Raw genomic sequence first — 15,117 nt, 5'->3', positions numbered from 1 at the left:
TTTCAAATCAAAAGGAGAAAGATGTATTATTCAGCAAATGGGCTTAAGTTCATCAAATGCAAATGGAAAACAAAGTTATTCATGTTCATGTCTTGTAACAAAATAAATTGCAAATGAATTAAATATTTAAATATAAAAGAGTATAGTAGTAAACCGGATGTTTACTACTTTTTCAGTTCGAAAATAAAAGATTGATATATTCAACCACATAGAATTAAAAATTGTATAACAATGTAGCTGAAAGTCAAAGACAAATGATAAACTGGAAGAATATTTGTAACTCCTATCATGGACAAAATGGCTAGTTCCTTAGTTTGTGATAGTTAGTTACATCAGTTCTAATGTTCTTTAAGTGATCCTTAAACTTGAGAGGATGCTTAACCTCATTCATACTAAGGAATAATTAAACAAATTAAAACTGTAATGAGCTACTATTCTTCCAAATTTTTAAATTTCTGTTTCCAGTGAAATAATACTGTTTTTGAATTCAATTTTCAATTAATCAAAAATATAAAAGTTATGATTCTGTGGGTAAAGGTATGGTGAAACAGGCTGTCTTATACATTGTTGGTAGAAATTAATTTCTATGAAGGGCAACTTGACAATATCTATCAAAAATTTAAATTCATATACTTAGCAATTCCATGAATAGGAATTTATCCTACTGAGATAACATGTTTGAGATGGTTATGTATAGAATTACTCATGGCAGACATTTGGTAATAGCCAAAGGTTGAATACTCACTAGTGAACTGGTTAAATCAACCACACAGTGCTGTATAGCCATGAAATAAAGAATGTGGAAGCTTTCTATATTCTGATATGTAAAGATCTCCAAGATTTATTGTGAAGTGAAAAATGTGAGCTACAGAAGAGTGTTGTTGTATGCTAACCTTTTGTGGTAATGCATACATTCATGTATATGCGTGTATATTTATATTGCAATTCCATTCCATCTTCTCTCAAAAGAATAAACAAGAAACTAGCAATAGTAGTTGTCCCTAGGGAGAAGTATTATATACTTTTCACTATACATACAGGCATATCTTGTTTTATTGTGCCTTACTCTATTGCTCTTCACAGATATTGCATTTTTTGCAAATTGAAGGTTTGTGGCAACCCTGCATCGAGCAAGTCTGTTGGTGCCATTTTTCCAACAATGTCCACTTCATGTCTCTGTCCATTTTGGTACTTCTTGCAATATTTTAAATTTTTTTCATTATTATTGGATTTGTTATGGTGTGATTAGTGTGATTAGTGATCTTTGATGCTACTCTTGCAATTGAGGCATGATGAACTATGCTTACATAAAACCGTGAACTTAGTGGATCAATGGTGTGTGTGATCTGACTGCTCCACTGACCTGCTGTTTCCCCATCTCTCCCCCTCTCCTTGGGCCTCACTATTCTTTGAGATACAGCAATATTGAAATTAGACCAATTAATAATTACTCTATAGTAGTCTCTAAGTGCTCAAGTGAAAGGAGGAGCTGCATGTCTCTTATTGTAAATCAGAAGCTGGAAATGAATAGTGAAGAAGGCAGTCAGAAGCCATGATAGACTAAAAACTAGGCCTCTTGTGCCAAACAGCCAAGTTGTGAATGCAAAGGAAAAGTTCTTGAAGGAAATTAAAAGTGCTACCCAAGTGAACACACAAATGATAAGAAAGTGTAACAGCGTTATTGCTGATATTGGAGAAAGTTTGAGTAATCCGGATAGGAGATCAAACTAACCATAACATTCCCTTAAGCCAAAGCCTAATCTAGAGCAAAGCCCTAACTCTCTTCAATTTTGTGAAGGCTGAGACAGGTAAGGACTTGTAGAAGAAGAGTCTGAGGCTAGCAGAGGGTGGTTCATAATGTTTAAGGAAAGAAGCTGTCTCTATAACATCAACGTACAAGGTGAAGCAGCAAGTGCTGATGTAGAAGCTGCAGCAAGTTACCCCGAAGACCTAAAGTTGGCTACAATGGAGAAGACATTTTCAATGTAGATGAAACAGCCTTCTATTGGAAGAACATGCCATCTAGGCCTTGCCCAGCTAGAGAGGAGAAGTCAATGCTTGGCTTCAAAGCTTCAAGGGTAGGCTGACTCTCTTGCTAGGGGCTGCTGCACCTGGTGACTTTAAGTTGAAGCCAGTGCTCACTGACCATTCTGAAAATCCTAGGGCCCTGAAGAATTATGTTAAATCTACTCTGCCTGTGCTCTATAAATGGAACAATAAAGCGTGGATGACAGCACATCTGTTTACAACATGGCTTACTGAGTATTTTAAGGCCACTGTTGAGGTCTACTGCTGTGAAGAATAGATTCCATTCAAAATATTACTGCTTAGTGACAATGCATATGGTCACCTAACGGCTCTGATGGAGATATACAATGAGATGAATGTGCTTTCCATGACTGTTAACACCACATCCATTCTGTAGCCCATAGATTATAGAGTAACTTTGACTTTCAAATCTTATGATTTAAGAAATATATTTTGTAAGGCCATAGCTGCCATAGATAGTGACTCCTCTGATGAATCATGGCAAAGTAAATTGAAAACCTTCTGGAAAGGATTCACCATTCTAGGTTCTAGGTGATTAAGAACATTTATGATTCATGGAAAGAGATCAAAATATCAACCTAACCAGGAGTTTGAAAGAAGTTGATTCCAACCCTCATGGATGATTTTGAGGGGTTCAAGACTTCAGTGGAGGAAATCACTGCAGATGTGGTAGAAATAGAGAACTCTAATTAGAAATGGGGCCTGAAGATGTGACTGAATTGCGGTATTCTCATGATAAAATTTTAATGAATGAGCAGTTGCTTCTTATGGGTGAGCAAAGAAATTGGTTTCTTGAGAAGGAAACTACTCCTGATGAAGATGCTGTGGAGATTGTTGAAATGACAACAAAGGACTTAGAATATTACATGAACTTAGTTGATAAAACAGTGGCAGGGTTTGAGAGGATTGACTCCAATTTTGAAAGAAGTTCTACTGTGGGCAATATGTTATCAAATAGCATTGCATGCCACAGAGAAATCACTCATGAAAGAAAGGGTCATTCACCATGGCAAACTTCATTGTTGTCTTGTGTTAAGAAAGTACCACAGCCACCCCAACCTTCAGCAACCACCACCCAGATCAGTTAGTAGCCATCAACTTGGAGGCAAGACCCTCTCCCAGCAAAAAGTTAATGACCTGTTGAAAGCTCACATAATGGTTAGTATTTTTTAGCCAGAAAGTATTTTTAAGTTAAGATGTGTACTTTGGGGGTGCCTGGGTGACTCAGTTGGTTGAGCATCTGACCCTTGATTTCAGCTCAGGTCATGATCTCATGGTTCATGAGTTCAAGCCCCACATCATGCTCTTCACTGACAGTTTGAAGCCTGCTTGGGATTCTTTTCCTCTCCCTCTCTCTGCCCATCCGCAGCTCATGTGTGCATGAGAATTTTTTAGTTGTAGGGGATCTCTAGAATTTATTCTCTGAAATGCTTAGATTTTAAAAAGGAATAATTTGACAGAAGTTTTTCAAAAAGTTACTATAGATTATTAATTGTTTAATAAGGCCAACTTTATCCTGATGATTTTGGTTATTTTCAATGTCTTGCTATGTACTAGAACCAAGCTAAATACTAGAACTATGTATAGAACTCCTAAACTCAATGGCTCCTGATTGTTGCATATTTTAAGTTCCTCTGTATCCTTTTTGAAGTTATTTTTCTATCTTCACTGTCAGGGTCAATTTTAAGTTTCACTTCTTTTTTTTAATTGTCATTGTTCTTGCCCCTGGATCTCACGTCTTTTAATCTGTCAAAGCTAAGAATCATATATCCAAACTCCCTCAAACTGTGTCTTAAATGAGAGGAAACAAGTTTGGGTGAGTGCCTGATGGCTCGCTCCCCTTGAGTGAAGTGCAAATACATTTAAAATGTGAACTTTGTGCAGTCTGTTGTGTCTGTTTGTATACTTATCTGCTTGTATGCTTATCTGTGTTTCCAGTAGTTGAGAATTCTGGGTCAATGACCCCTAGAGAGAGAAGTTGTTACTGTACTTGAATTGTTGGAAAATTTGGGCATATACATACTTATGCTTCTTGCTAATACAGTTTAATGAAATGACTGAACACTAGCACATAGATAGATGTCCAATTCATGTTTGCTGAACCTAACTGAAGAAGCACTGTATCATCCTATCATTTTGGATTAGAATAAAAGCTGTATAAGAGTTTAGTTTGTGGGAGGTTGAATGCAGATGTATCTTTCTTCAGTGTCATTTGGCTCCTAGGGGAAAATTAAATCTTGATTAAATATGAAAGGCATTAGTCATATAATAAAATAACAGGTTACTGGAAATTTTATGTGACTGGCAAATTTTGTCTCTCTAAAAACCAACCAAAAAACAAATTTTTGTTTTAACCCTTATTGTTGAGAGTGTGTCTAAGGGGAATTATTCCACTTTTCTGCTCTAGGAGACCATTTCTGGCATAAGCTAGTCTAGGCCTGAGATTGTGATACATGATATCAGGGACCTGGGCCCCTTCTGTCTTTTGCTCCTCTATGTGTGGCTGTCATTCCTGAAGATGCCTCCTGGTCCAAGAAAGCTGACTGCTTGGGGTGCCTGGCTGGCTCAGTTAGAACAGCATGTAACTCATGGTCTTGGGGTCATGCGTTTGAACCCCACGTTGGATGTAGAGATTACTTAAATAAATAAACAAACTTTTAAAAAGTGGGGGGTGGGGTGCCTGGGTGGCTCAGTTGGCTGAGCGTCTGACTCTTGATTTGGGCTTAGGTCATGATCCCAGGGTCATGGGATTGAGTCGGGATTGTGTCGGGATTCGTATTAAGCATGGAGCCTGCTTAAGTTTCTCATTCTCTCTCTCTCTCCTTCTACCCCTTTCCCCTGCTCGTGCTCTCTTTGTCTGTCTCTCTCTCTCTAAAACTAAAACTAAAAAAAAAAAAAAGTTCCCCTAAAAATATGTTTCCTTAAAAAAAAAGGGGGGGGGCACCTGGGTGGCTCAGTCAGTTGAGCATCTGACTTTGGCTTAGGTCATGATCTTGCAGTTTGTGGGTTTGAGTCCCATGTCGGGCTCTGTGCTGACAGCTCGGAGCCTGGAGCCTGCTTCAGATTCTGTGTCTCCTCTCTCTTTATCTCTCTCTCTCTGCCTCTCCCCCACTCATGCTCTCTCTCTCAAAAATAAATAAACATTAAAAAAATTTTTTTAAAAAGATAGTTGCCTGCTTGAGCTCCAACTACCTTGTCCACAATCCTGCCCCATTCTCAGTAGTAATTTTATTTTATTTTTTTATAAAAGTGAAGCAGATTCTTAACTGTAGAGAACAAACTGTTACCAGAGAGGAGGGGAGTAGGGGGATGAGTGAAATAGATGAAGGGGATTAGGGAGTGCCCTTGTGATGAGCACAGGGTGATGTATGGAAGTGTTGAATCACTATAATATAACATTGTATGTTAACTATACTGGAATTAATATTTTAAAAATAATAAAATAAAATAACTATAATATTTTTTAAAGGTGAATGTGCTGGGTAATCATGTAGTTTAGTGAGTAAACCAAGTTGCTTTTCATTAAATGTCATATTAATTTTGTTTATATTTGTTAACACTGTAGTTAATCATTAATAAAAACCATCTTTTAATCTGATATAATAGATGCCCCAAAAACAGTAATAGAAGAATAAGACAGCTACTACCTTCTGAAAATGACTTGTGTTCTCTTTGATGTGGACCTTGGATATATGAAACTGATCATGAAACAAGTTCTTCCCCTTTAGAAACTTTCCCTAGCAGTAAAATAGGGGTATTTAACCCCCCTGTTGTTTCTTCTTCCTCTTTCTCTAAATGTGCTCTCATTTCCCATTTGGCACATGTAGCCTTTTGGCAGATGTCTGCTCTTCTTTTTTTCTTTTTTCACCTCTCTGTCTCATACTTAAAGACAGGTCTAGCCACAAAATCCATTGAGCCATTCGGCTTATGGAGTAAATAATGGAATTTTGCACAATTGTTAAAAATTAGAATTTATAGTAGGTGTCATAGGATTCCTTTGGTAAGGAAGTAGAAATAAAAGAATACCTTATTAAAAACCCACTGGAAAATATTATTTTTCTAAGGTTTCAATCTATTCTTAAATTCCCTTCTGGAGTGTCCGGGTATTAGTGACATAGGGTAAACAAAAGGCCTTCAGACACATGATTCTACAAATTCACACACACAGAAACAGGGCAACACTTCCTTTACCACCCCTATCCTAATTAATGGCATGGCATTTACTCAACTACTCCAACTAGAAACTTCCCTGTTATCGAAGGCTTTTCCTCCCCTCTCACATCCCACGTCCAGTGTGTCACTAAACCCTGCCAATTCAGGAACCTGCAAAAGTTGAATAAATGACATCGCAGCTCCACTGTCCTTTTAGTTCCTCATTGCCTCTTGCCAGACCATTTTAATCATCCCCTTCCAAGCGCTATGACATTTGACTCCTTTTCCTGTTCCTAGTCCCGTGTCTTCCATTTGGTTCCATGAATTGTCTTTTTGAAAAACAAATTCTATCATGTTACTCTTTCACCTAAAATCTTTAAAAACTCCTCTTTATATGAGGAAAAATTTTTTTAAAGCCTAATAGCCTTTCTTAATGTCACTTCACTCTGTAATCTAACTTCCTGCCATTCTGCCTTCATGCTTTCTAGGACTCAGACACACACAAAAGTGACACCTACTTCTTTGGCCCCACTGTTTTCTTTATGTGGAATGTCTACAACACTACCTTTTCTCTGTCATGCAAACTCCCCCTCATGTTTTAAGTCCTAAGTGCCACTCCCACCTAGGCTTCTTGTATGTTCTCTGTTATGCCATGTATGTTCTCTATTTCACCATGTGTGTGCTCTGTTGCACTATGTGTGCTATTATAATATGTGCATTCTCTATTATACCATGTATATTCTCTATTGCACCATGTATGCTCTATATTATATCAGGTCTGTTCTCTATTGTACTATGTGTGTTCTTTGTTACCATGTGTGTTCTGTATTACATCATGTATGTTCTCTGTTGCACCACGTGTTCTCTATTACGCCATGTATGTTTTATATTATACCACGTATACTCTCTATTATATCATGTCTGTTCTTTATTACATCATGTTTATTCTCTGTTGCACCATGTGTATTCTCTGTTGTACTATATGCTCCCTGTTCTCTGTTATACCATGTATGCTCTCTATTGCACTATGTGTGTTCTCTGTTATACCATGTATGTTCTCTATTACACTATGTACGTCCTCTGTTGTACTATGTGTGTTCTCTATTACACTATGTTCTCCATTGCACTGGAATGCTCTCTATTACATCATGTATATTCTCTGTTACACTATGTATATTCTCTGTTGCATTGTGTATGTTCTCTATTACACCGTTCATGTTCCCTATTACACTACATGTTCTCTATTATACTATACTCTATTGCACCATGTGTGCTCTGTATTACAGTGTATGTAGGTTGTCATATAAGGCCCTCTGAGGTATTAACCTCTTTTTTTTTTAAATATAATTTATTGTCAAGTTGGTTTCCATACAACACCCAATGCTCATCTCCACAAGTGCCCTCCTCAATGAACTGTGAATTTCTAAATTATAGTCTTATTCACAAATGTATCCTCAGCATGTAGCAATGCTTGGCAACTACAGGAACAAAATAGGTATGCATTGAACTGAATAGAAATAAAAATAAGTACAGAATGTGCTTTGTGTATCCCAGTAAGACCCCAACTTGAAGACAGTGTAAAGGTAACCAGGAAGCCAGGTGGTGAAGCTGAGCTGGATGAGGCAGAATGAGGCACACGCAGGCCTGCAATAGTTCAAATAGAGTTCAGAGAAATTGTCTGTTTCCAGCCCCTGTGTCACCTTGGCCTGCTCTGTTCTTTGCTTGTTCTGCTTAATTTACTCATTCTTTTTTCTCAGTCATTCAGAAGTGACCATTTAGCTCAATTTACTGGGCCTACTCCTTTCTTAGCACCAAAATCTGGTAGTGTGTGTGTGTGTGTGTGTGTGTGCGCGCGCGCGCGCACGCGTGTGTGTGGTGATAAACTCCCAGAAATAGAGCTGAATGTACCTACTAAGAGAGTTGCATGAATGAGGGGGGGAAGGGGGCAATAGGGAATGAATAATAATCTGTTGGTATGTACTGAGTGTTTGCCAAATGCCAGGATTTACATTTAATCCTTACAACACCTTATAATATATAGGCACCATTATTATCTCCACTTTACAGATGAAGTAACTGAAGCAAAGAGAGACTGAACCATATGCACCCATGGAAGCAGGGGAGCTAGAATCCAGTAAATGCCTGTCTTAATCCAGAGTCGGTTCTGTGTACACAATTAGTGTTAAATATTCATGATGGACCACATTACAACTGATCCTTGTCTTACAAAGATATCTCTGAAGGGCAAAAGAATGAAATGTTTGGTTTCCCCTGTGTTTTTGTGAGTACTGGTAGGGTTTGTTTTATTTTGTTTTGGGCTTTTTTTTTTTAATGTAATTTTTTAGAGCAATTTTAGGTTCATAGCAAAATTAAGAGGAAGGTACGGAGATTTCCCATATACATTGGTAGGTTTTTCTCATCAAGGATTTAACTCTGGGGATCATTATAGGCAAGAGAGAATTCCTCATGAACTTGGACTTAGTCTCAAGGTCCCCTTCTCAGGTATTATACACCTGGCCTTAGGCAGAACTAATAGCCTGTTAATCAATTTCCATTCTAACTAACTAGTAAGTGTTTATTTATCTTGACAAGATGCTATATGTTGTATGATAGACAAACAAAAATGATAAGGACTGGTTCTTGCCACCCACCCTCCTCTGTCCCAGTACACACACAATCCTGTTGGGAAGACAAGCCATTCACAAAAGAACTGTCAGCCAACAATGTGGAGCTCTTGGTGATGTGAGCCCTGGTCAGATTTCTGGGTCCTTAGCTGGTGAGGGAACGCTTCAAAGTCCCTTCTGAGCTGTATGTCTGAGTTCCCCATCTGGCCCTCCTCCTGTGTTACTTTTACTACCAGTTCATTCTCAATTGATTTCCAGCTTCTCTAAATTCAAACTCTATGATATTCTGCATTCAAACTGGTTAGTGTCCCTCATTATCCACAAAGATTTTCCTAGGTCTTTATCCTGGATCTAATTCTTTTCCCCTAAATCTTCAAAGGGGTAATCAATCCTGAATATAACTCTGCAGTTTAAGAAAAACCATTTTAAGCTGCTCATTGCAAAACACGTGGGTCCTGGCTGTGGACCAGCCATCAGTCGTTCTCCTTGGCCGGAGGAGGCAGGTCAGCTGGAGAAGACGCCCCATGATAGGTCAGGCAGCAACAGTCTGTCCTTCTAAAGATACAAAGGGAAGCACCAGTGAGCTGGGGCTGGCCTCAGTGTTTGGGGATTGGAAGCATAAACAAATATTTTCACAGGGTGCGTCCAGAACTGAGTAGTCAAGGTCATTGTGGTGCAAACAGAACACATGGTGTCAGTGTGTCCTAGTGTCTGGGCTCAAGTGGCCTTTCTTGGCAGCATCTATAAAGAACACAGAGCATACTGTAACCTCTACTGTTGATATTGGGTGTGCTTTTACCAGAGCTTAGTGAGATTTCTAGATTTGTTTCCATTTCATATAGATTACTTTGCAAATGGAGCCAGGCTTGCATTTTCTGTGGATTGGGCCTTGGCTCAGTGTGCTTTGCTCCTCCACTTGAAACTGACCTACAGTGCTCTTCTTGTTCATTAGTTCCACCCAAGGAAGTAGCAGGTCCTCACAAGGAGTCTCAAATAGCCTTCCATTTTCTTTCACAGATGGGGGTGAGAGCACCTGAATATACCAGAATCTCTCTTTGAAAAAAAAAACTTTACTATGATGAATCTGAAAAAATAAATTTAAGGGAGTATTGGTACCACTTTCTTCTTTGACACATCTCATTTTTCTTGATGGTAACATAATGCAATTTTGTTTGTTTGTTTTCCTAAATAGCCATTATGTAGGTGAGAAGTACTGAGTGACTGTTAAGATAAAGTTTCAGATGTTTCTTGTTTTTTAATGGGAATGTCCATCTACATACAGTATAGTGTGTAACACTTTCTAATATGCCATATATACTGTTTCATGACTTTGAGAATATTCTTTTTTTCTGAATAGGCACCAGGACAACTTATCTGCAAAGTTTAATCAGTGCCTTGTCATTAGCAAACTTCACTTACTAGTTTTAGTCAAGTCTAAGCTGCACAATGGTTGAATTGGTGACTATTATATTTGTTTAACTGCTGTAAAGTAAGTTTGCAACAATAGATGCTTGCACTTAAATAGCCTGCAGAGCATCAGGGCCCTATCAATCATGCAGAGATTTCCCTCCTGCTGTCTCTTCTGATGGACAATTCTGCTGATGTGGATATTCAAAAAGAAGGGATCAGGAAGAACAGATGATGGATAAAGACAATCTTCTGTCTTGAGAGGAAATCGGAGAAATCCTTTTAAGGAATTTCTTTGTCATGGTGTCAGAAGATTAATTATGCTCGTGTGAGAACAGCTTTCTCATTGGGTGAAAAGAGACATTATCCTTCTGACTTGTGACAGAAGATTTTTTTCAAAGGAAGAGAGTCAAAGATTTCAGAGTATCTGAAATCTTCTTATTCTGTTGTTTTCTAAGCATCCTCCAGGACCATTGGATTACATCCATGACATTGCAGTGTTCAACAAGTAATTAATGAATCAAGAATTTTTGTTTCAAGTTTTAAGTAATTCCTCCTGCTGTTCCTCATGCAAATCTCTTCAGAGGTCTTAATAACCAAGACTGTACATCAGATTTTAAAATCACATCATAATAGTATAGGTGATAACTTATTACTAGACAGGAGTGGTAGCTTATTACAGTCATATGGAAGAAGAGACACTGCAGTGCAACCCAAAACTTGTACACACAATTGATTAACACAATTTTTAACAAGGCAAATATAATTGGAAAAGGCATCCTTTAAAAACTTCAACTCTTAATTGTATAATTTAATCTAGTTGTAAATAGTGATAATATTTAAAATATTTACATTCCTTGGAACTTCTTGGAGCATAACAAATGAGTATTCAGAAAAACCTTCGAAAGTTAGAGGCAAAATACATTGCCTAAAGCATAACAATAGTAAAGTTTTTCCATATGACTTTATTTTCCATGTAACTGAAGGCTCAAAAAAAAAATCAGTTATTTCATTGAAAGATTTTCCTATAATACATTACTTAGTATTCTGCCTTTTATTTTTTTTATTTTTTTTTCAATATATGAAATTTATTGTCAAATTGGTTTCCATGTATTCTGCCTTTTAAATAGCACATATTTGCTGACTCAGGGTCCTAATTATAAAGATCTGCTTTTGGGGTTCACTGAATTACAGCGTTGCCTGCAGTGACTATTGAAGTATTTAGTATAGGGTCATTTGCCTCTATAATATCCTGAGTATTTAGTACGTGTGTGTGTGTGTGTGTGTGTGTGTGTGTGTGTGTGTGTTTGTCTACTTTTGTAGATATGGAGTCTCTTCTCTTTAGGTGAGTTATCACTTCTCCCTGGAACCAGTGTGTCATGTTGCTGGTAAACTGCTGTTTTATGTTATACTTGAGGGTGAGTCTGTACCTACAATACAAATTAGTCACATTTCTTTCTTTATTTCACTGTGAAAGTTTATTTTCCTCTTATTTCTAGGTGCCTGACTGGTTCAAGGATAGGTAGTTGAGGTTTCCCACAAATCTGATGTCTGGAAGGTGGCTTTACTGTGTACACACACACACACACACACACACACACACATGCACACAAATGCACGTATAAATGTGTTCATTTACTAATCGTATCAAATGTTGATACTCTGTTCAATGTATTATTTTAGTGATTCTGTGAATACTGAATCTTTTACATCCCAGCATGCTTTTACATCTAAGCCTTGAGAATAGACTTGTAGTAACCACTCCACTCTAGACACCTCTTCCCTACCTTTCCTGGTCTCTAACACTACTGCTATGAAATGGTAGCTACATCCTGGTTTTAAATAAAAATAAACTATTAGATTGCATGAAAAAATCTTCAAACTGAGCATTAAATATTAGCTGATGTTAGCAATTGTAATTTTTGCAGTAACTATAGTAGTTGAAGGGCCAGATTCAGATCTTTGTGGAGAGTTCATAGCAAAGACCAAATGAGTGAGTCTTACTTTAACTCACACTTGATAGTGATACTTAGAAGAACAGATTTAAGTTCAAAATTTAGGATTCTTGAATTTCACACAGTATCTAGAATTTGATATATTACCAATTCTATTTTTGGTTGTTTTTAAAGATGATAAACTAAAGTGATAAACAGAAAGTATTTAAGAAACAATCCCAGGAAATAGAAGTCCAGAAGTAGATCAATCCCTTTTCTCCTTCATTTAGAAAGAGGGACCACTTGCATTTTGTCTTACTCAAAGAAAAATCATCCCATTATGCCACTCTTGCATTTTAGCAGGATGAGTTTATCTTTGAGAGGGCTTTAATTAAAACTGGAGGTAATTCTTCTTGATGACGTAGGGAACTTAAAGAAAAAAAGTTTACTAATTAATAAAAAATATAGCCAGTTATAGAAAATGTTTCTCTCTTTGTCTTTCTGACCCTGCTGTTAAAGGAGAACAATCAATTTATCACCACCAGCTGCATGGATTCAATGGAAAGGAACTTGAGGTTTTCTTCTTCCTAAACCCTTGCTGAATTGTTCTGGCAGTACATAAAAGTGGGTCATTTGTACCTAAAGTACTTTACCAATGCTCCATTAATCTCAGTGATGGTGTTCTCTTTTTTCCTGCAAGAAGCAGGATGAGAGGATATTATGGGGGAGGAAGAGGAGTTAAGCATTTTTTTAATGGATGTGTAAATGAAGAGGGAAAAGCCATTTAATATTTTGTGGCCTGTTTTTTTTCTTTTTGCTAATGAATACATGATCAAAATATCAATGATTGTTTTGTGGTATATTTTATATTATTTTTATAGCATTTAATACCTTCAGGATTAAGAGGAATGTTTAACAATTTGTGAAAAAGATAGTGTTTGTCTTTGGATATATACCAAGAAGATCTTCAGCTGAGAAACAAATGATGTGTCAGACCAAAATAATGTGAAAAGATAGATGAATCAAGGACAAAAGATGTTTTCCTTCAGTTATTTTGTTTTAAATGTAAAAGTTCTATCATTGTGCTGCCTAATCACAATTATTAAAATGGATAGTAAACTAACCTAAGACTTGAGGGTTTCTCAGCTGCTAAATGAATTTTATAAGGGCCTTGATTACAGTCTATATTGTGCTTTGTATTTCTTAAAATAATTTCTGTAATAAATTATTTTCTATCTAAACATTAAGAGAATGCTAGATGGGCAAGGCTGCATTGACCTTCCCTGTTGGTCTTGTCTGCTGATTGGCAGGTTTCAAAGGTTAAACTAGCTACAGATGAAATGTAATCATTACTGACTTGGTTCCTTTCCAGATCTCTCTGGAAACTGCAGTAAGCCAATTTTGTTCATTTATAAAGAAGAAAGAAAAGTAATTCCCTGAGTAGTTTGGAATGGGAAGCAGCCGCTGTCTCCTTCCTTCTTACTTAAATAAACAAGCTAAATGGAAAAATAAACTTTACTTTTTCACATCTGGTATAAAGCTTCCTCTTTTGTTGAAAGTTCACATGCTCCCTTTGCTATGCTTGGTCATGTGAATCAGGTGTCTTCCTTCCTTCTGTAAAGTGACTTGTCTAACTATAATAAGGAAAGACCCTGACCGATTTTAACAGTCCAAGAACATCATTATATGGAAACAAACAAAGCCCTCGTATTGAGAATGATATCAGATGATGTTTGACCCAGCCTCCCATATATCTGTTAGTAGTAAAGAAACAATAGGACCTTATGCCAGCAATACAGCAGAAAACTTGAATAAGCAAACAAAGTCTGCTGGGTCTTCCTTACATCAAGTCAGATTATACTTATTTGTGTGTGAGCTCTTCTTAATGTGACTAATTTTTCACTTTTCCTTTATGGCATAAACTGACTTCGAAAATGCAGAGAAGGATGTCACAGACAGCCATACCATGATTCTGAGGCACACTGGCATTTACTAACCACCAGCATACCACTAATCATCAAAATTTACCTTTGCAGACTCCCCATATGTCTTTCTATCCTTACCTCCACCCTTCTATGCTCCTGTGTCATTTTCTCAGAACTCCCCTCCATTCTGACATCTCTTCCCTAGTGAACTACTTTAATAATTGTACGTAATAATATTGCAATTTTTCTGTTTAACTTTTCTGTGAAATGGGAGCATGATTTGCAGTCTTCTTTACCCCAGGATTCACAGGCTTGATGCCTCTTATTACAGAGTTGAACATTCTAAATGTTCTTCTAATACACATTTGTCATGTAACACAGAATCCAATTACCATTAAAGCTTGGTTAGAAGCTTTTTGGGAAGGGGGGAGTGGAATGTAAAACCTATAGAAGTTAGGTTTAACAGTTAAAAACCTAGTTGATAAGCAATGTTCCATTTTTTTAGATGCTTTCGTTCCCTGCTAGGGCCAGCCTCAGAGGAAGAGGTAAAGGTCAAATGCCACAGGCATCTAAACAGTGGTGGAGGTGTACACAGTACTCATCCCAGTAACAAGTTGCTGTTGTCGTGGCAAAATGGACTTTCTAACTCTCTTGTGCTTTTAGGTACCTTCTTTGAGCATAACCAGAGTGGCAGGGGGCTTAGTAGGAATCATCATTGGTTTGTTTCCACTTTCCAAAGGAAGAGATTGAAGCAGAGAGTAGTCAAGGAGCCAGTCCTAGGATCAGACAGTGAGGTTTCTTTCTTTTCTTTTTAATATGTATGGCTAATTGTTATAAATAAGCATCCCATTTAACAATCATACACAGTTTTGATCCCCTCCCCCTCTTTTTTCCAAATAAGTGATTTTCAAACTGTAATGTCATAGAATCATCTGGGGCTCGCGTTGTCTATTTGCTAAATCTAGCAACACTTTCTGGGGTATTCAAAATGCAGATTCCTGAGTCCTTATCTAGAATTAGTGACTC

General features: G+C 37.3%; 1 protein-coding gene and 1 pseudogene across 5 annotated transcripts in view; both read left to right on the top strand.

Moving 5' to 3' along the window:
* Window positions 1-15,117, top strand: part of GREB1L (GREB1 like retinoic acid receptor coactivator) — a 283,415-nt gene that overhangs the window by 84,800 nt on the left and 183,498 nt on the right. The gene's annotated exons all lie outside the window — the stretch shown is intronic.
* Window positions 289-3,182, top strand: LOC121032728 (tigger transposable element-derived protein 1-like; annotated as a pseudogene).

This window comes from Herpailurus yagouaroundi, unplaced genomic scaffold (assembly GCF_014898765.1).
Source record: "Herpailurus yagouaroundi ecotype Mexico unplaced genomic scaffold, PumYag 142, whole genome shotgun sequence".
Taxonomy (NCBI): Eukaryota; Metazoa; Chordata; class Mammalia; order Carnivora; family Felidae; genus Herpailurus; species Herpailurus yagouaroundi.
The sequence above is the reverse complement of the archived record's forward strand: the minus strand, read 5'-3'. Positions and strand labels throughout refer to the sequence as shown.